The sequence below is a fragment of the Macaca nemestrina genome, chromosome 3 (genome assembly GCF_043159975.1).
Source record: "Macaca nemestrina isolate mMacNem1 chromosome 3, mMacNem.hap1, whole genome shotgun sequence".
Classification (NCBI taxonomy): domain Eukaryota; kingdom Metazoa; phylum Chordata; class Mammalia; order Primates; family Cercopithecidae; genus Macaca; species Macaca nemestrina.
The window spans coordinates 124,250,436-124,273,728 of NC_092127.1; the positions used below are offsets into that span (position 1 = coordinate 124,250,436).

The window sequence follows — 23,293 nt, forward strand, 5'->3', positions numbered from 1 at the left end:
TTTCACCATGTTGGCCAGGCTGATCTCGAACTCCTGACCTCAGGTGATCCACCCGCCTCGGCTTCCCACAGTGCTGGGATTACAGGCTTAGTCACCGTGCCCTGCCTGTTTATCAGTGTTTCTAAGCATGAGAGAGTGAATCCTTCTCTTTGTAATGTGATCACAGGTGAGACACCCTGGAGCTTTTTCTTTGGTGACCACCTTGGCCATTTTTCTACTCTGTGTATCATAGTAATAAAAATTTATACCATTCAAAACTTCCTGTTTATTTTTTGGTATTTGATGGAAATACTCTTTACCACATATGAATATTATTCTTTTATTTCTTTTTTTGTCCCTCCCCCTCAATGTTATTCTAATAAGATTTTTCTAAGGTTACATGTATGAAATACATTTTTTATGAGTATGTATCAATATTATGATTACAAACTATCTTTAATGATTTTTAGCCTCCATAAGTAGAGGTCAGTGTAAGATATATAGGCTCATGTTGTCTGCCTTATTAACTTTAAGGAAAACACAGTAAATTTCAGTAATAATTTCTTTGAAATATAATTGTCACATGAAGTTGTTATTCATTTCTTAATTCAATAAAGTGAATTAGAGCTAAGTTTTCTCGGCATGGTATATATCAAAACTATTTGTCTGCCTGATGAAATCATTATTGTAAATCTGTCTGGGCCTGAGTTCTTCCTATCTTTTTAGAAAAATAAGGCTATGAATTTTACTTCCTATTTCAGATAGTATTACATTAATATCTTTTGCTCTGCATGTGAATTCACGTATAATGTTTACTCATTTATTTTTCAAAATGAAAAGAAACTTTATTTACTCCTTCACAGTGGTAGTCCCAATTCATATTTTTATATTTTACATTATTGTTGTTGCAGCAAGAGTTCACTTAAGTTTATTTTCCCTATAGTGTTTTCTTTTAATGCATGAGTAGTTAGCAATGAGATTCTGAAAATGCTAGGAATCTTCACATTTTCCAAGTATATATATTCATTGTGGCTGCAGGAAATTCTATGTACATTAAATCCTTTCAATTTTAAGTAGCATTAAATGAAGTATTTTTATATTGCCATATTTTATCCATACATAAGTGACAATTCTTAGTGTTTTGGTCCTGGGTTTCTGTTGGTTGTTTAAATATTCATTTGGCTAACAGAGCTATGTTTGCTGTGTTTTGCTACACAGAGAGAAGATTTCTGTTAGTCCTTATTCTTTAACACAAGGAGGAGCATGAAATGTGACAGAAGAGATCATCACGAACAAAATCTAAATCTTTTGTCTCTGACAGCTCCATGAGGGAATCTGAGAAAAAAGGCTGCTTTGATTTGACCCCGAAATATAACTCCGGTCTGCACTTTGGGTGTTCTGAATACTGATAAGGACCACAAAAGATAGAACTATTGGTTAGCTTCGAAAAAGCAAAAAATTAGCTGTAAAATAATTAATACAACTGAGCTTCTCTGCAGTTATTAGTATTCTGGAATTATCTCATGAAGTTTTGCACCAGTTTTGAAAAACGCTGCAACATCCACTTTGAAAATCTGGTCGGTAATCACATCTCTAGTGCATTAAATTTAAAACAAGACCCTTTTAGGAGCCAGGTGATATTGTAATTTTGCATATAAACATCATATGTAGTGAAATGGTTAGGGTGAAATATTGAAACACAATACAGTACATTGCTGGGTAACTTTTGTAACAGTGTGAGTCTGTGTTGCTGAGACACATAAGTTGACATTTGCTCTTTTGCACTCCTGAGTTTGTGCTGTTATCAATTCGTTGGAGGCCTACAACTTTCTCCTTTCAGCTGATTGATTTTGGATTTTTCAAACTGATTAATGTTTTCATTTGAATGGTAATGCTGATTTTGCAGAAGATGTGATCTTTTAATTAGCAGATGCTGAGATTAGCATTAGGGTTGAACAGTAATTAGCATTTGTTCTTATAGTACAAGAGCACAAACTAAGTACTGCAGCAAATAGAGCCACTGTGTCCTCCTTACATTGCCTCTTTAGATCTTTATGAGAGAGGTTTAAAATTATTAAAGCACTTAGTCACTGTGGTACTACATTTTAACAAATTGAGGATTCACTTAAGATAAAAGTATTTTCAACTCCCTTATACTCTCTGTTACCTCTGTAAGGTTCTGTTTTCGAGGTTTATCTAGACACTTCATAGTGAAACTTAAACATTAGTTTTATTAAAGGGTAAATTATAATGTGTGGTGTGTGTGTGTACATGTGTATATGTGCATGTATGTATTTCTCTGAACATGTCCACAGTCTTGGTGTCTGGACTGTGCTTATAGCAGTAACACCCACTGTATATCCAAAGTTATTTTGAGGATCAACCTAAAATTGATGAGCCCCAATTACAGACAGTCAGTGGAGTTAAGACTTGGGGGTTTTCCTTCAGGCAAACCTAGATTGAAATTATGACTGTCCCACCTCCTAGGGCAAATTATTTAACAAGTTACTTCTCAGTGTCCTCATCTGTAAAATGAAGATTATAATAGAATTATTTGAAGATTAAAATAATTTCACATAAAGCACATGGTATACATTAAATAATGAGGGATTATTATAGTTAAAAACACTGTATATATGAAGTAATACTCGTTCTTGTATATGGCCTACATTAAAAAAATAACTTGTTTTAGCTTATTAATGACATAAAACAAATTAGACACCTACAGAATAACTAAATCTTTTTAAAATGAATAAGTCCTCTTATTCTAGAACTGCAGGCTTTTTAGACACTCTTATGTGCATTATGTTAAGTTTCTACCTCCTCTCTAGAAAGACATTTGTGTCTCCGGTCTAGCCCTTCTTCATGGTCACTCCTCCAAGGAATCCTTATAGATAGATTGGTTGTCCTTACTAAAACTACCACCAAGCACTGGCTGGTTTTATTTTTTGTTTTAAATGGTTTCTGTAACAAATGGTGGTGGTTGGGAGAGTCAAAGCATGAATGATGAAATACTCATCTAGATAACTTGGGGCAGTTTGTCTGTGTGAACAATACAGGCTGTATTTTTAGGGCTGTGAAGGTAGACAGTGGGGTGATATTTTATAGAGATGCTAAATATGTGTTTGACTGCTTAATGTGTATCAAACTTCAGCATGATGAAACTTTAGCCATTAGTATTCAAAGAGGAAATTACTGGTGATCCCTAGTGCCTAGAGAGACTTCGTCCTATATAGAATTCCCCCTCTCCCCTCCACTGATGGCTATTAAAATAGCCCTAAAGTAAATGCATTTACATTTGTTACTATGGATGTTACTCTCCCAGGAGACAACAAACAGATCACTTAAACTCTGAGTGAAAAGAATGATTGACAGTCTAAATCTCTGTCGCCAATGCTTGCTGCCTCCCCACTTAAATACAAACACAGAGAAGGGGTAACAAAATGAGTCAAGGTAGGTTTTCAAATGAAAAACAGGAAAAAAAGAAGAAGCAGGAAATATAATGCTTTATTTCTATGAGAGTTTAAGTGGTGCTTGAATGTAATTAAATTTTAGCATGAAGAGAAAACAGGATTTTCTTCCAGTGTATCACTTTCATTCAAAATAGGTAAAACAAAATATGGCATTGAAATGGAGAGTTATGTTAGAAATAGAAAATAGTTAAGAAATAGTTTCTTGAGAAAGAATTGGCTAGGATATTTAAGTTCATCAACCTAAATGTTTACTGAGTGCACATTTCGTTCACTATCAGAGGCCGTTGATTATTTGGCAACAACTTCAGTTTTCAGACCTACCTCTTTGGGATTGTCTTAGTCCGTTTGCTCTGCTTTACAAAATATCTGAGAGTAGGTGGTTCATAAAATAAAACTTATTGCTCACAGTTCTGGAGGCTGGGAAGTTCAATATCAAGGCATGAGAAGATTTGGTGCCTGGTGAGGGCTACTCTCTGCTTCCAAGACGGTGCCTAATGTTGTTGCATCCTTGCATGGCAGAAGGCTGAATACTGTGTCCTCACTGGTGGAAAGTGGAAGGGCGAAAAGGGGCCCAGCTATTTCCCTAGAGATAATTTATAAGGGTTCTGATCCCATTTGTGAGGGCAGTGCCCTCATGACTTAATCACGTCCTAAAGTTACCTTCTCGTAATACTGTCACATTGGGTCTTAGGTTCCAACATATGAATTTTGGGGGGACAAATACGAACAACCCATACCATAGCAGGAGTATTTTGCAAAAGGATCTTCCAAGATTTCATTGTTTGCCCATCTCTAAGGAAGACTTTCTGCACCACAAGTTTAGTATAAGAAAACTTTATTTTTCTTTCAAATGAAGTAGAGCTTAAACATCCATGAAAGAGATGTAGATGTCTTTATCTGTAATTTTTTACTCTTTTAATACTGAAATAAAATTTAGTTAAATAGGTGTCAGTTTTCTATATTAACTCAATTTTTTAAAACATTTTAAGAAAGTTCAATGGATATGTAGAGCTATTTACAGATGTTTTGCTAGGGATATACTCATGTGTTGCCAGCAGAGTTTCCATAAATGTTTATTTCTTTTTTAATACTTGCTACAAGATGTAATTTTTTGTTTATGTATTTACTTGTTTAATGTTTTATGAGGGATGAATCTAATTTATCTTGTTCATTACAATCTTATGCATAGGGCTAGGGACATAGGACATGCTTGATAAATATTTGTTGAATGAAATAATGAGAGATTTTGCCAAAATGAATATATAGGTATGATTTTAATGGCTAGGATATCTAGTTGTAATGTATAATACTCATTGAGCACTTACTGTTTAATCTTATGCATTAGTTCATTTAAAATCCTAAAAATTTTGTTGCTATACTCATTTTTAGATAAAAAACTATGTGTACATATATATGTATCTTTTACACACACATACATTTAAAACACTGTGCAGATTTATAGCGAGGGTATAAATCTTTCATAATTCTTAGGAAGCATCAGAACAATATAACAAATGGCCGAATAAAGCAGATATAGCTCAGTTGAGCCTTAAAAACGAAATAATTTGGAGATTAGATGAATAAAGAGATAGGATGATTTGATAAAGGTAACAAAGGCGATAGTTTTCATGAGTATGTAGGGTCACAGTTTTGAATGAGGATCTGTGGTTCAGTATAGATTCCAGAAGATCCTGAATGATAGCCATAGGATTTTTGACTTTATCAGGAAATTGGACACCGTGTAGATTCTTAAATTAGGAATCAATATACTGAACCTACTTTTATCACTACCTGTGTTAGCTGGACTAATCTACAAGTGGCTTGGAAATATTTTTAAAGATTACTTATTTTTAGGCTTGCCATTGTAAAAAAATGTTTAATTCTTATTTCATATTTGATTTTCATTAAATTTATAAGTTACTTAGAAACAGAATATGCAGTTTGAATTGGAAGTGACCTGTCTTCTACCTATATCCCTTTTTAATCTTAACACTCCTGAGATTTTAGTAAGCAGCACAATATTTATCACTTGTTTACAGCTTAATATATAAACCTTTTTACTTTGAGCACAGAAATACAATCAGACACACCATTGACTCATTATAGTTTGAATCTTATATTCCATTATTTTGTTTAACATTGCTATATTTGGGAGAAATGTATTTTATGTTTTATAATATATCTAAACATACTAAATTTGCTATGGTATTTAGCGTGAGTTAGATGTCAGAATAGATCTGATAATGTAATTCCTTGCTTAACTCTTTTCTTTGCATTATTCTTAGAATGCAAATCCAAATAATTAGTATGGCCAGGCCTGAGGTGCTATGGCTTCCATCCATCCTTCCAGCTTCCTCTCACATCCCTCTTTTCATGGCCAACTCTGCTCCAGCAGCCTGTACTGTTTCTTCAGTTGTGGTTCTTTCCTGATTGAGAATATTCATGCAGACTGTTCTCTTTACCTAGAGCATTATCTTTCACCCCACCCACTTTTTCCCGGGCAGCACTTATTCATGATTGTATTTGCTTGATCATCTGTTTGATATCTGACTCCTTGTTCTGATTGTAACCTCAATGAGGATGGGGATCGTGTCTATTATGTCACACTGTGTTACATTCGTTGCCCTGCAGAGGATCAGGCATGTAGTTGGTGTTCAGTAAATATTTGTTAAATGAGGTGAATGAATGTCTCCCAGACCAATTAAGTTGTACTTTGATGTTTTTCAAACACATTGGGGTGTGAATTGCCACAAGGAAGCCTGTTAGCTGTTTGAAGCCTTCTGCAATTTTTCTTTATTCTGTTATCTCATATATTGATTTATATTTGACTCAATGACCATTTACACTATTTTAAACATTACATCCCCTATCTTTATGTAAGCTTGCATTCAGAATTAATGTCTGAACCCCAACAAAAACCAGTGTTTCAGTATATCAGTCAGGAGCTTTCCAATGAAACAGTTACATGCATTTTTTATGAACATTAGAATTAGCAGTGCAGAAAACGCACAGAAATTCCCGGTACACATGTATTCATTGCCTTAAGGCTGTTGGCTAACAGCTTACCCTTAACTGTATAGAAATGTGCTCTTATTTGTTGGGTAAATAGAATATGTGTGATGATTTCATTTTTACAGACTGTCATTCTCTTCATACTTAATAAACACATTATTTAATTTTAAAATTTTAATATTAAGGAATATATTAATTCTATAATTTATTTTAAGCGATTATTGAACAGTTGTTTTATGCAAGGCACTTTTTAGAGTGCAAACCAATAAAGCATAATCTCGGACTTTAAGGAGTCTATTTGTAAGCCAGTGAGAAAATAGGGCAAGTGCTATAAGCAGTCTACAAACAGCCATGGGGACACGTGGGGAAACAATTAATTTCAACAAGGGAGTCAAATAAACCTTCAGTGAAATAGGTGATACTAGACACGAACATTTAAAGATGAGTAAGATTTTTGTTAGACTAGTAAGAATTATGTGACACCCTCTTTGTGTTTAGTACAGGGTTTCAATTTCAAACTAAATGGGAAGTAAACAAAAGCATCAGGTAGAGATCAAACTATTTGCTTTATTAATAGTAGATCTCAGTTAAAAACCAAAGTCTGGACTTGCAGCCAAATGGTTTTGCAAGTCCTTCTCCTCTAGAGTTAAAACTTACCCAGACCAAGAGAGAGAAGAGAACCAGGTCCTGTGTGAACTGTAAATTTTTACAATTTTTTTTTTTTTTTTTTTTTGCTAAATCGAAGAATATAGACATCAATGGCAGACACTGGAGGTCCCACCCAATTCCTTTTCTCCCTTAGGCATCAGCAACTGAGGAATGAAGAGATTTTCTAGCATGTGTTTGTCTTCGAAGTACAGGTTTCTGCATGAGAGAGAGACTTAGAGTTTCCTCTAGTAGTATTTTTCTAAAGAGAAACTTGCCTACATTTTAAAAGATACATACCTGTAGTAGTTAAATAAGAGCTTTTTTATTCTAATGTTGGCTTTTCTTTAAAGCCATCATTTTGTTTGGAAGAAAAACTATTTAATGTCCATTTTAGTCCCTCTTCCTTCCAAGACATTTAAAAGGAAGTCATGTTTGTACTAGTGGAAATCTTGGGCAAATAATATTAAAACGATATTATGGTCGATTTGTGAACGAAACCCAGGGTTGATTTTAATACAGTCATCATAAAATAAGTTAAAGGACATTATTTCATTGTGCAATCTAATAAACCTAACCACACTATTAAGATTCAGTTAAATTCAATTTTACTTTACTACTAAAAATATTTTCATGAAATACTATCCTTAGATTGAAGAAACGTTACTATAGTGAAGGTTAATTTGTACTGGCAATTGTAAATAAAGTTGTTTGATAGAATGCAAAGACTAGGATCATATGTTGCTATCGGGTCTACCTAACTTTCCCTATCTGTCATATTTTATAGAGCAAATATTTGTAGGTTATGGACTTCAGTGTGAGACCTTTGGCTGTGAAAGTTTATTAGCTGACTCCAGTTACACTGATTTATGCAGTAGTAAATATGATGAAAGGGGAGGGATTGTGTTTTACTGGTAAGAAAACAGTAGAACAGAGGGGATTAGACTTGTATTTCAAGTCATCTACTCTCTGGGGCATATTTTCCTTATAAAATATTTCGATGATATAAATGCCCATTTAATAGAATGTAAATATTTTTTCAATTAAACAGTATTATAGAAGAGTGGCGGAATTTAATTTTCTTTCTATATAAGGCCTAATAGGTACACAAGTAATAAAGAAATAAAACCGATCTTTCTCTTTCTCTCCTCAAATAGATTTATGCATGTGTAAATACATGTGTGGCATGTTCTCTTATATTACATGAATTTATATCTATAGTGCTGATAAAATTAAACTAGCATTTAATTTTTTAGAGTTATTGTACAATGATAAAATAAACTCATAAAAAATAGCCAACCAAAACCCATTCTCGGATTTCTTGTTATGGAGCGGCTGTACCCTGAGTCAGTAATTGGGAACACACAGATGGAATCAGCCCCCATAAAAACACAATCTCTGACTCGATAGAACCTATGGACTCTGGCAGAAATAGGAATGATACTGGGAATCTCGAATAGTGGGTCAGAGAAGCAGACAAAGTGATCATTTTCAGCTAAATATTTGCACGTAGCACTGTGATACAACTTCACCGGTGACTTCTGTTCCATCTTTCTGCTTTTCTACTGGTTTATTTCTACCACTCATCTTTGCTTATTTTGCTATATTGTTGGTATTGTTTTTTGTAATGGAAGAGTGTTTGTTTAGAGATAAGTGAAGGATTCACTGAATGGGGCACTATCCACACAATCTCCATTCCTCTACTCTTCTGGAGATACTGGCATGAAGAACTGGGCTGCAAACCGGTGAGTGGGTTGAGCTGTAGGAAATGAGGAGACAGCATCTTGTGCATTCTGTCTTTCTCTTTGTTCCTTCTTGTTCTCTTCTCTCTGAAGCACATTCAATTTTGCTGTCTTTACTTCTGCTTCCGTTGCCAGACTGTCAAGGACAGCTGAAGAAAAATCAAATAGACTTGTGGATCAGTGCTATTACACATGTAAGGTTTTTAGCCTCAGCCGAACCTTGAGTACCACTCAGCAAATCCTTTCCCTGTCTCCCAGGCAGCTCCCTTTCTCATCTATCATGCTCTTTGTATTTGCATGTGCTATTCTTTTCGTGAAATACATTTAAAAAATTTCTTCTTCTCCAGATAAAGCCTAGTCATCCTTCAAGGCAAGTCTGGAATGCTACATCAATTTATGAGCTTTATAGTCTGCCACTTCCTCTTGTCCATCTTCCTCATGTCTTGTCCCCAGCACAGTTAGTTTCTTTCTTTCGTGTACAACACAAGAGGCATTGTCATTATTGTTTATGCCTTTCTCTCCCACATGCAATTACTGGAGGCCATGTCCATGCCTCATTAATTGTTGTCTTGCCCAGTACTTGGCACATGGTTGGCATTAGTTTAGATTTGTTTAGTAAATCAATGCCTGTGAATATGTTGCCAGTCTCAAAATGCAGTTTGCAAGAGGAGCGAGAACCATCATCTTCACATTTGTCACAAATGTCTTCCTATTTATAATTATCATACTTTATTTTAAACACATCACTACATAGTAATAGCATTAAGTGGTAAACAGATGCAAGGGTGAAGAAATAGTTCAAATGATAATCTAGGCTCCCTGCTTTCAGATAGGGCAATAAAATACCTTCAGGCAGATAGCTGTCTGTCCTTATTCTTCATCTTTATTTTCTTTTGCAAGATTTTTCAGGTTGTAGGCTTCTGTGATATCTGTGAGTCCTCCCTGCCATAGTTTGTTAGCGTCTGATCTGTAGCTACCACTTATATTAGCTTTCTCTGTGTCTCCCACACTTATCATCACTTTTCTACTCTCTATTGTCTCCTAACTATGGCCCTTTTCTACATAAAATCTACAACTCTTTTCAGATCTCATTTTTGTCAGCCACTTGCCAGCTGTTGAGGCAACAGCTGATTTTTGTTATGTAGTGAAAGGGTGGGGCCCTTGACTCACAGCTGCCAAGCTTCTGGTTCTTTTCCCTCACTGCCTTGAAAACCCAAGTCCCTTATTACATAAAATAGCCCAGCTGCTATCTATCTTGTAACAGGTGATCAGGGAAGAGCTTTCTGTAGGATGGTTAATAACAAGACTAGTTATGAGGGTAGCTAGATGGTGCCTGACAGAACTTATATCAAGCATCGGGGGGAGTTTAGTCATTACTATGTTGCTGTATATTAGGGTCTCTTAAAAGAGATATTTTATGACAAAATCTACAAATTTACAGGAGTTGATTGTTTTCATATACCCAAATTCGTTTGGTTTTACCATACATTTAAATTTAGATGTGTTATTTAGGTTGAAACTTAACAATAATGGCTTTGAGGACACCCAAGTCGAATGTAAATTTTATTTTTTATTATTTGTCTTATTTTTGTTACATTATAATTTTAATTTTGTGTTTTCCAGCAAAAATGAAGTTAACTATACCCTAAATAACAGATTTATGATAATAACCCTTTTCCTATATAATAGTTTAACCAAAATCAGGTGTGTATACATATTTATATAAAACTTAGCATATATTCCAATTCTGAGCCATCCCTCTTCCCATATATACCTTCTAATAAAGTTCCTCTTCAGAAAAAGAATGTATATATGGGGGAAAGGAGATGGCTCAGAATTGGAATAAATGCTAAGATTTACTAGGATTACTGATTGTGTGGAATTAAAATTCATCATGTGCTTACAGGAAAGATATTCAATTCAATTTATACTATAGAACACAACACAAATTGAATGCTACCACTAATGGATTATCTTCCAAGCAAACAGGATATGTAATAATATAACAATGTGAGATTGAGATTTTTCTAAAGGAAGAGAAATAATTTTTTTCTGTAAATTTTAGTTTCAGGCATCTTTGCCATGAGCATATTGGCTTTCAAACCATGATGAAAAACAGTCACTTCTTTTTTTGTTTATCTAAATTCATTTAACCATTAAGTTATCATATATTTATTGAGTTCTCATAAAGTTTCAGACACTGAGCTACATCCTGGGGATAGAGTGGTGGGTACAACACATAAAGAGCCTTCATTGTATTCTGTTGCAATTCAGAGAGTGCTTTTTATAAACAGAAACCCTGCCTGTGTATGTTCTCCTATAGACAGACCAAGATATATATGATAATTCTTGTAATGTAGATTCTATAAACATGCTTAGCTCTTTTCTGAAAGTTCTTGGGACATTCACTTTTTGACAGCACAAATTGTAAATCGTGGATAAAATTGTTATCTGCGTTGGTTGTGATGGTAGTTAAACGTATTTCAAAGGGCTTGTTTTTCAACTTATTTCCCATGTAATGCCACAATTCAAAGTTGCCCATCTCTCCTCACCCGGAATGGTAATTAGATATTGACTTTTTTCAGGTAAATTTCAGTCAGTTGTAGGATTTTCTAATTAAACCACAAAAGGATACTTGTGAGAGCATTTACATTCTGTAGTTTTGTGTTCTACATATTTTACATTGAAATATATGATTGCCTTTTCCTACCCCCCTATAATTTAGGTTTATGAGAAATTGTTATTTTCCTTTCTTAGATATTAAAATGAACTCAAAAGTATCAATAATAATAATAATAGCTATAATTTATAGATCAGGAGGATTTGTCAAGAATGATACCAGAACGATACATTATAGTAGCCACGGAAGTTATCCTGTGATATGTTTCCTTGCTTGTAGAGTTAATAGCAAATAAATGAACCATATGAATCCCTAATTTATGCTTTGAAGAAATGCAAAACCCTTCAAAGCAAAATTAATTTGATTTATGTTTTAGAGCTATTTTATTTACTCTAGATATCCCTGCAGAAGAAGAGTATAGTAATTTCATTTAAAAGGTTTAGAGGGGCGAACTGCTCTATATGTGAAATGCAGTGTTGACTTACTGAATTGAAACCTTCTCATTTACTTGTCTTTACTTCTTTAGAAGTTAGATCAAGTGCTGCTGTAGAGTAAATTTTTTTTTTTGGTCATTCTCATAGATTTTCAGATTATCTTCTAAAGCAGACCCACGGTGAGTTGTTGAAATGCTTCATTTCAGAAAGTTACATATGACTAAGCATGCCCTAAATTGAAAAGTTAAATTAAATTATTGCTTATGTAACATTTCTTTCCAAGTATTGAGTCTGATTACTTACTAAGCAACTCATCAGTGATTTTATTTTCACTGCCTCAGTCAATTTATTGTTTATTTAAGGTCTTTTAAAGAACAAATTTCACTGCTATTTTATGATCAGCTCAGCTAAATGGCAAATACTGGGTTAACGTTACAATATTGACTATCTTTTGGTTTAATCTGACATGATTTATTTGTAGGTTGCTGACAAATGGGATTAAATGGTTAATGGCTAGAACATCTAGGCAAAATCTTAAATGGATTTTAAATTAGCTATCTTATATTTGTCTAAAATACTCTTTATTCCTTGAGACCAATTTTTCTTTTAAAAGCACATCTAATCAATTTCAAAGTGAAGAAAAATAGAGTCTGAGCCAGTTTTGAAAATTATTTCTCCTTGAAATGTTCAGAGTGCTGGAATTTATTTTACAGTTCCACCTAAGCAGGCTTCTGGACTGAAAGGAAGGGAATGAATAGTGTCTAAATCTGCTTTAGGAGAGAGCTTGTTTATCGAGCTACACCTCATTTTCCTTTATCTGTCACTACGTAAATAATAGGTCAAATTTCTTGGTTGGTTGTATTCTACGTGCACAGCATAAAGCTTGAGTCAACTAACTGTAGCAATTTTGATTCTTCCCTAAGCTTTCCTTTTCTTGTTAAGCTCGCTTCTCCATCTAACCTTCCTGTTTCCAAAAGGATGCAAACAGAATTATGAAGTTTAGACAATGAGAGTCTTCATGTCTATCTTTAAATTTATGCATTCAGTCTGGAAATGAAGTACGAGATTTTTGCAGGATGAAATAGAAATTACAGTGAAGTGGACTGTTAGAAATAAATGGATTTCTTTTTCTTTTTTGGAGCTTTCAACATTGTGTTTGGCAAAATCTTTCAGTAAAGGTAATACATTCATATGGATTAACTGTGTCCAACAGCATTTATCAGAAAACCCAACATATTAGGGGCCTAGACAGTACAGAAATACATTTCTCTGTCTTGGAAGAAGAAGTTTAGCAGTAAGTGATGCATGGCTCTATGCTGTCTTCATGATCTGGAGAGACCAAAGCTCCTGCCTCCCCCTACTCCTCCTCTTTCTGCATTTTGACTCTGGCATTCATTCTCTGGATCACCTCACATTGAAGATGGCTTCTGGTGCTACAGCTACCTCATCTACATTCCATATTGCATGAAGGAAATGAAGGAATCTAACAGGGTGACAAAAGGAATGCATTTTCCAGCTCATCAGCAGCTTTCTAGGAAATTCCACAGAACGTTTATGTATCATTAGCTTGAATTTAATCACATGGCCACACCTAGCTGAAAACGTTGGGAAATGTAGTCTTTTAACTGAGTGTACTGCCCCATAAATAAAATTGAAAAGGAGAGAATGGATATTATGCACAATTAGCAGTCACTGTCATTTTCAATTTCCTCATCTTTAAAATGAGCGAGCGAGTGGCTTTCTCATGGTAGTTTTATGAGGATTAAGGGGTATACTGCGTAAATGATTCTTAGGCCTGGAACATAGTAAACATTAGCATGGTTCCCTTTCTAATTCTCATTTCCCTTACCATTACTGTAACATTAAAGCAGCGGGAAGTCTCAAGGCTTTATGGACTCTTATGATGATCCACATTAACTTGTGAATTATTTCACTTTTGGGACTAATATGTGCTTTGTTTTGCAATTGGTGTCTCCTTGCATTGTCTCCCTTCTGTAATGCCATACTCAGTGTTGGGATGTAAGTATGTTCTGTCTTTATGCCCTATATAACTAAGAATTGAGGATCAGTCACTCTTTGAAGTGGAAAAGGATTAGCCAGAGGGTTGATATATCTATCCTCCTGAAAATTTGGGGACTACAGATTTCTCTGAAGCTATCAGTCTACCTGAGGAAACCACAAGCTCTTTAGAACAGAGCATTCAATGGCAGTGAGGAACCAAGGGCAGCCTCAAGTGGGTTACAGGACTGTTTTCTTGTTAAAGGAGGAGTTGGATTGGCTGATCTTTGGGGTTCTTCTTACTTCTTAAATAACATGATTCCAGGAATTCCATTTTCCTCACATCTTTTAAGCCATACACAGGTTCTTGTGATGTTTGGTGCCTTTTATATGTAGACTGGATAGTGAGGGGCTGATCTGATGGTCTTGAAGGAGCTTATAGTCTATACCATTGATTTTTGTTGCCTAAGATACTGACTTCTCTGTTTTTCTCTCTTGAATTCTAAGAATTGCCAATTATTCAGATTTGAACCACTTCAAGTAAATATTCCTGAAAGTGAAATCGTTTAGTGATACTTACATTAGTACATTTTTGACATGCATGTTTATGTAAGAACTGCATATTTTTTCTCTCAAATGAGCTGTGTGTTACTGACAGCTGAGAAGTTACAAATAACTCCAGGTAAACACTGGTTCTGATATTTGTTACTTTCGTGCTGTTGGTAAGGTCACTTAAATGCCTAAAGACTTAGTTTCCTCATCTGTAAAATGGGAATATTTATAATACTCTTTTTATCAGTTAAATGGGAGTGTTATAATAAAATCGTAAATATGAAGCCTTAACAGTGTATCTGGAGAAAGAGATCATTAAAATTATTTTATTACTACTGTTTCTATTATGGAAATGAACTTAGAAAACTAGATAGTTTAACTAGAGTGACAGTCCATTTATATGTTGCTGTATAACAAACTTCCCAAATCTAGTGGCAGAAAACAACTACTGTTTTATTATGTTCACAAATTATGTGGGCAGACTTTGGACAGGGCAGTGAAGGTGTCTCTGCTCCGTCATGCCTGGGGCCTCAGTGGGGAAGGTTCCAAAGGCTGAGTGAGCCTCAGAGGTCTGGGGCCTGGAATCATCTGGAGGCCCTTTCACTCACATGCCTGGTTTCTGGGCTGCACAGACCAAAGGCTGTGCTGACCAAAGGCTGGACCATTGACTAGAGAACCTACACATGACCTTCCCATGTCACTTGGACTTCTCGCAGTATGACGGGCGGATCACGAGGTCAGGAGATCGAGACCATCCTGGCTAACACGGTGAAACCCCGTCTCTACTAAAAAATACAAAAAACTAGCCGGGCGCGGTGGCGGGCGCCTGTAGTCCCAGCTACTCGGGAGGCTGAGGCAGGAGAATGGCGTGAACCCGGGAGGCGGAGCTTGCAGTGAGCTGAGATCCGGCCACTGCACTCCAGCCTGGGCGGCAGAGCGAGACTCCGTCTCAAAAAAAAAAAAAAAAAAAAAAAAAAAAAAAAAAAAAAAAGGGAACGCTCTATCAAGTGACCAAGAGGAAGCTGCATGGCATTTGATGACTTCACTTCAGATGTCAGATGTCCCATAACATCACTTTTGCCACATTCTATTAGTTGAAGAATTCACAGGCCCTCCCAGATTCAAGGTGAAAGGACACTGACGTTTAAGTCTTCTTGGGACAGTGTCAAGCGACTTGTGGTCATCACCAATGCCTTGCTGCTCATTATAGAAGGATGAAAGATGACAAGGAGTAAACATGATTAACTTTGAAAACAATTTTTCTATAAATTATTCTCAAGAAAGTAATGTAACTATAATGTGTCACCACCTACTATGGGCAAGCAGTTTCAGGTTTCCATCAGAGGCTAAAATCACTGTAAATTTAATCCTTGATTTTCATCTTATTAATCTTGGATCTTCACACTGTCAATTCTAGCATAACTTTTTTTTTTTTTTTTTTTTTTTTTTTTTTTTTTTTTTAGTTTAAAAGTCATTGTGATCCTCAATACTTTTTTTTTCTTGCAGAAGTTTCTTATCCTAAGATTCTTTTTTTTCTTGAGATGGAGTTTCACTCTTGTTGCCCAGGCTGGAGTGCAAGGGCCTGATCTTGGCTCACTGCAACCTCCGCCTCCCAGGTTCAGGTGATTCTCCTACCTCAGCCTCCTGAGTGGCTAGGATTACAGGCACTATGCCCATATATATATATACTTTTTTTGAGATGGAGTATCGCTCTGTCGCCCAGGCTGGAGTGCAGTGGCGCGATCTTGGCTCATTGCAAGCTCTGCCTCCTGGGTTCACGCCATTCTCCTGCCTCAGCCTCCCAAGTAGCTGGGACTACAAGCGCCCCCCACCATGCCCGGCTAATTTTGTTTTGTGTTTTTAGTGGAGATGGAGTTTCACCGTGGTCTCGATTTCCTGACTTCATGATCTGCCCACCTCGGCTTCCCAAAGTGCTGGGATTACAGGCATAAGCCACCGCGCCTGGCCTATTTTTTGTATTTTTAGTAGAGAAAGGTTTCACCATGTAGGCCAGGTTGGTCTTGAAACCCTGACCTCAGGTGATCCACCCACCTCAGTCTCCCAAAGTATTGGGATTACAGGTGTGAGCCACCACACCCAGCCCCTGCAAGTCTTATGAGGACTAAATTGCCTATTTTAAAAATATCTAGATCGGTATTATGCATATAAATTCATTATGTGTACATTAAATTAAATAACATGTCTGTAAGCCCCTTTTAAAAGCTATAAGGAACTACGGGAGATAAATTATTCTTAACTCAGTGTGTTATTTACTAATATTGTATCATTAACATCATCATTACACTATTCTGTCAAAAGATTTGAAAAACAAGTGAGTTTGATAAATGTTTTAAACTTAGAATTCATTGCAGACAAATAAGTGATTCACATTTTTGAATGACAGTGAATGAATATTTTTAAAACTTTGTTCTAGGGGCTGTAGTTATAATTGTGTTTCAGTTGTAAATGTCTCATTAACTTTACAAATTGATCCCTGTTATTTGTTTGGAAGTGACAGCACAATAATATCAAATTCAGCTAATAGCTCTCTTTGTCAGATCACCGTATTTTAGATAGTTTCTGATTTCATTTGTCTCAAATTAGAAGAACTTTTTTGTCTTTTCTTTTTTTTTTTTTTTTTAGTCCTGGTAGCTTGATTCAAAATGTGACATTTTGGCACCCAGTAGTTACTGATACTATTCTAAACTTTAAGATCAAAAAGGAAATATATTTACATCTAAATGACCGTACTGTCTTCTGCTCATCATGTCTGCTATTTAATTTTTATTTTTAGTGACCTCAGAGTAGGCGTATCTTACATAGGCTTATGTCTGAAAATGATTTGAATAGCCAGGGTAAACTTGCCTTTTCTGGATGCTTTTTTCTCCTCCGAGTGAGGTGAGGACACTGAGGTGAAGGTGTGTCATGCATGTATTTTTGGTTACTTATTTTCAGTCTAAGCCAGTTCTATGAGTAGCTCTAATGGTTAACTTTGTAAATCATTCAGAAATCTGACTGCATTCTCAAAACATACCTGGTCCTTTAGGCAGCAGTCTACAGGTGATTACGCCTGGACGTTTGCCTAAAGATGATTTAGAAAATTGGTTGGAAGCTTTGCTCTTCCCCAGCTATCAAAAATTAACCTGCCAGAAATTTGCAAACACAGCAAAGTTATATTAATGATTCTGACTCATGCATAAGATTTTCTTTTTTAAAAAATATAAAGCTGGCTATTCCAAATTCCAAACATTCAGCATTTATTATTTGGTAATTTCTATTGCAGAATGAGTAGGACATTCATTACCAGACCCCTTGACTGTCTCAGACCTCTAGGTTGTTGATTCAGTGTACTCACTGGAGGTAGGTAATCAGTATTCTCTTACTCCATTGATAAACATGGGGTTTCATTTGTTGGGAGAAAAGAGAGGAAAGTCTTTGTACCGAACACTTACACCAAGAGGAACTGTTGTCTGATTTCCAAACAGGCCAGGGAATATATTGTGTTGCAGGATCCCCTTGGGTATTCATTAAAGCATACTGCCTGTGTCACAGGGCTGAGAGCCTAGAGAGCTGACATGGGCCTACTTTGTGATATGTACACAGTTTTGTATGTTCAGTTCCATATATATGTGTGTGTGTGTATATATATATATATGATTAACTATATTTATAGCCTTTCTAATCAATACCATTTGTATTACAAATTTATTTCTAAAATTACTTTGTACTTTGTAATGAAAGTGAGCTTCAAAGGCTTTGAACTTTGGCATATAAGTTAGTAAATGGTTCTCTCTGTGAGAATTACACCAGATGATCTCCAAATGCTTTTGCAGCTCTAAATCCCTGTGATTCTGTGAACCACGATTATTTTTTTCCAAAATTAAGCCTCCACCTATATGATTTTTGGCCTTTGCTTAATTCTGAGTGTAAACATCTTTATCAAAATACTGTACAAGCAATCAAGTCACATTATCAATAATCAGTAGTTGAGAAAAAGAAAGCTTGCTAATTTGGGCTCTTTTCATATTAACCACTGCTCAAACTCATTATGCATTATTTCTTTTTCAGTTAGAGGAGTTCATTTACATTCAGCATCTCTGGGTTAAGTCAAGGTGAAAAAGCATTCAGTGCAGTCCCCAGTTCACTTCTATCTTGTAGAATTGTGAGGCATTTTTTTTTAGATGTTTTAAAATGGGGATTGTAAACTCAGAAGCCTCATGGGTTAGGCAGTTGTCATTAATGAATTAGGGATATAGTGTGTAAATGTTGCCAGAACCTCACATTATTTTTTGAGAAACTACTAGTCCAGATTTTTGTTATGAAAGTTTGTACCTTCTTAGTGCTGTTTGAAATTATTTTAAAATCTTGAATATTAAAAAGATAAACAAATAAGAATGACATGACTGTGCATGACCAGGTCTCTTCATTCTTTAACTTCTGCCTTAAAACCAGGCATGCTCTTCAACTTCATGCTGCTAGATATTCTGCTGTGAATCATTTACCCTTATAGATCCCTCCTCTTGGGGATTTCCACTTACTCCCTCACTGCACGGTTGTACAAGTGTGAACATGCCTGGAAACTATGATTATCCATGGATTTTGACAAAAGATCCTCAGTAGTTGTTACCATGCTTATTAAGTTCCTGAACAAATTTTTATCTCCTAAATTAACATCAAGTTGACAGGCATCCAGGATGGACGCTGATCCTCTGGTCATCTGCACACTCAAAACTTAGTTTTTATCAGTCATTTCTTCCTTGTGGATCAGCTCAGAACCTTTTACATTTTTTCCAGTTTGTTTTTTATCTTTCAATATCATCCCTGCACACCACAGCACCAATGGCTTCCTTCATGCATGCTATCTTTTATTTTTTTTTCAAGTAGAGTCATTTCATAATATGATACTCTTGTACTTTTTACATCACTGCAAGAATAGGATGGACAATGTACACAAACTAACTAAAATTGCAACATAAATATCATGAACATATACCAGATTAAGGGATGTTGCTATGGCTGACATCAGAATGACATCTCCTGACTGCTAAATTCATTTGTTGCTGACAGTCAGGGTTGGTTGATATCCCATTGTTCTTGAACACAGACTTGCTCACTTCAGTGAAATTGTTAAGGCAGAAACTTCTCAAGAGCTGCTGTCTGAAGCAAATCTTAGGGCCAGAAGTTATAGTATATTCATATTCAGACTGATGCACTAGAGTTTTCAAAATGATTCGTTTGGTCTTCTTATGAAATAGTTTTGAGATTCCTCTTAGTAAACATTGGTTTGATTTTATTTCTGTAAATTATTTTTTTCTTCTCCACTGTATGGAGAAGACCGTCATGAGTGAACTTGGCATTTGCGTTGTTAAAACCAGTTGGACAGTATCTTCCACATTGCGAAGCTATACATGTCTGATATGTTCTGAAATAATAGAAATTATAGTTAGATGTACTATTTTTGATAATTTACTCTGAATGAGACATGTAAATTATTGTCTTACGTTGCCATGAAGATCTATCAAATACATTTATATTTCACATCAATGTTATGAAGTTCCATTATTATTATTTTACAGAGGGGAAGCCAAGATACAGGAGTGGAAATTACTTGGCCACATCGCACTGGTAGGAAATTAGTCTTGGAAGTTTAACACAGAAATCTCACTCTTAACCACTATCCTGTCTGCCTCTCATTATTTCATTTGAAATAACTCATGGTTAGTGTAGTCAGGGTACAATAAATTGTTTCCTAGCACCATACAAATCAATCCCTAATAAGTTGTTATGGAAGCTTTTGTAAGAATAGTGTAAAGCTCCTCTGTCAATATTTTGAAGAATTTATTGTTCTCCTCTTTTGCAAAGTGAATATGCATGTGTCTGCTTTGGCCTGCAGTCTTCTGGCCCCTCCCCAATCTTTTAAGTTCCTTCAAAGATTACTGCAGTTGTTGGATCTACTTTGCAAGTTCTCTCAAAAATTATGGTCCTTAGTCAAATGGTCCAGGGGACTGAAACACTTTTTCAGTGAATGAGTGTTTCTCAAAACACATTTTTTAGCCATTAGCTTCACTTTTCCTTCTGGTAAATTTTTCTTCTGTTCTTTTCAATCAGGTGGCCATTCTCTTGACAGAAAATTCTGAGACAACATAACAATTGGTTGTTTAGCTGTTTTTTAATCATTTTTTGCCTATCCTTTACTTTTTACACCATTAATCTCAAAATGTATGCCCTTTCTTTCCTTGTTATGTGCATCAGTATTGATTTAAACTGTAGCAGCATTTGTTGGATAATTAGGAATTTTAAAACACATCAGAAGTTATCTTTCTGCAAAGCTGACTAGAATTTATGAAAACTGTGAGTTTTTTTCTGAACTGGTAACAATAATACAATAATTATCCATTTTTTTTCTCAATATGAGCCAGTAAAAGGACTTGACATTTTCAAGAACATCATTTAACTCCTTCAACATAAATTTTCAGAGATTAGCATCTGTTGTTTGTTTATTTTGTGTGAAGAAGTATTGTGAGTGAATGAATACCAAATCAAACACAGAAAGCGCATTTTTACTTTTGCTTTACCAGTGATTCACTTTATGTTAATTTTTACCTTCTATTAAATATAATCTGGAAATAAACTGAGTTTATAAACTCTAAGGATGATTGCAGACATCCAGGTTAAAATCACATTTCAAAAATGTGGTTAAATTTGCAGTGCATTTGACTAACTGTAGTCTCATAGCCTACTTTCATTAATGGGAAAATAATCTGTGCCTTTGAAAAACTAAATTTAATATTTCCTACAAAAATGCTAACAGTTTTTTTGATTCTCTTTCTTATTTCTTATACTTGAGATCTTTTATGCACATCCTTAACACACACACATAAAATCAAATTTTAGCATGAATTGAAACATGAAAATTATAACACAATATTTCCCAGCTGAACACAAAAGTATGCTGAAAAATCTTAATGTACATTCCACAAAGCCAATGACAAATCTTGCCCATAGTCCTTAGAGGCAGTTTCATTGTAAAATATTTTCCATGATTTTATTTCACCTTCCAATATTTTGAATTCCTCAGGATCAAAATGCGGTATTTCTATTAAATCCATATTCCCAAGTCTATCACTGACACATTTGTCCTCCTATGAAAAATATCATTGTAGTCTATGATAGATCGCAATGTCAAGAAACTGATCTTGTTTCAATTTTTAACTCTGTTGAAAGAAATAAAAAATTCCATTTGCTTCCAAGTTGTGGAGAGAAGAAATAAGATAATTATTCAAAACAATAGCTTTAATATAATATTTATTTATGGTTTCTAATTAATTCTGTTGATTATTATTCTTAAAACTGCAATAATCCTTTGTAGCAGGTATATGTTGTGTGGGCCAGTGAACCTATTTGTTTAAGTCCATAGACAAGATGTGTATTTAAGAAGATTAGGGTTCTTTGAACATAGTGTTAGACATACTAAATAGGTAGCTCAGGAAGACATTAAATGTATTTTATGAGTGCAGTTTTTAAAGACAAAGATAAGTATTAAAGTTCAACTCCCCCCAAAACCCAATATGGATGTATTTTGGTAGATAGGATAAGTAACAGTCGAAAGTAAAAATCGAATAAGATATGATAATGTTAATATGGTATCAGTGATCATCTGTAGTCAGTTTATAAAGTTTATTAAAGATTATTTCACTTCATACCATTTTTCTATTTATTTCACTTAATTGAATTAGAGGCATGTGTGTGTGTGTGTGTGTGTGTGTGTGTGTGTGTGTGTGTGTGCGCGCGGGGATGCGCACCCCATGCTTTGGGAAGGAGGCACAGCAGTTCTGGGGAAAATGTGTGTGTGTGGTCCCAGCTGCCTGATTTTTCTCTGAGAGTCAGAAGTGGTGTGTGAGTACATACAGATTAGGAGTCCCCAAGGTCTGTCTTCCTTTAGCTGCTACCAGCCCCATTTTCCCCCAGGACTAATAATTTTTAAACCTTAGTGGGAGGACCTATCCCCCCAAGACTGAATACTGATTATCACAAGAGATCTTGCTTGCTAGCTCTGAATGGACTCGTGGACCAGGTCCCTTGATAAACTGTAGTTGGGGTTCCAGTAATAGAGGTCTCCTTCTTACAACAGCAAAGATTCTGCAAATGAGGAGACACTTTGGCCACGAGTCACCATGGTTTTGGTGCTGATGGTTAATTTCCTTCTGTATTACAATCCTCTCTACATACAGCTCTTGCAATATTTAGCACCCACCAGGATCCCCTGGAATTCATAAGCATGTGGTTTATGTTGCATCATTGCAATGTGGTTCATGAAGCCTTAGGGCCCGGAGTCCTGGATTCAAGTTTTTGTTCTGCTCCTCTGGGATGAGTGACCTTGGAAATGTTGCCTCCCTGATTCTTTCCTTTGTAGAAGGGCACTGCAAATAGCATCTGACTCCTGATGGTTGTGAGAACTAAATGACATAATGCCTGTTTGCTTAGGTCTGTTTTAGGCATATATGAAGTGCTCAGTCAGTGATACTGAAATCAATGTTTATATAGTCAGTGTATACATTATATACAATGAAATCAATGACTTATTATTGACACTTGTAAGGTGTTATCTTGCTGGTGGGAGAGTACACCCAGTGTACTATTCTTTCTTCTTCTTTGTAGCCCCTAGAACTATAATGTCAGGGAGTCTATAAACAATAGGCAAGTTAGCTCCCTTACCAGTACTCACTTCACTCACATATATCACAAAAATAAAATAACCTACTTCTAGGAAATATAATTAGATAATATTGAACATTGCTAATGCAATAAAAATAATCCTTATTTACTTTGCTTCCTTAA

The 23,293-nt window shown here is 35.4% G+C and overlaps 1 protein-coding gene across 44 annotated transcripts in view; it reads left to right on the forward strand.

The window, feature by feature from the left end:
• The window catches only part of LOC105463581 (adhesion G protein-coupled receptor L3), an 856,114-nt gene that overhangs the window by 36,506 nt on the left and 796,315 nt on the right, over nt 1-23,293 (forward strand). The gene's annotated exons all lie outside the window — the stretch shown is intronic.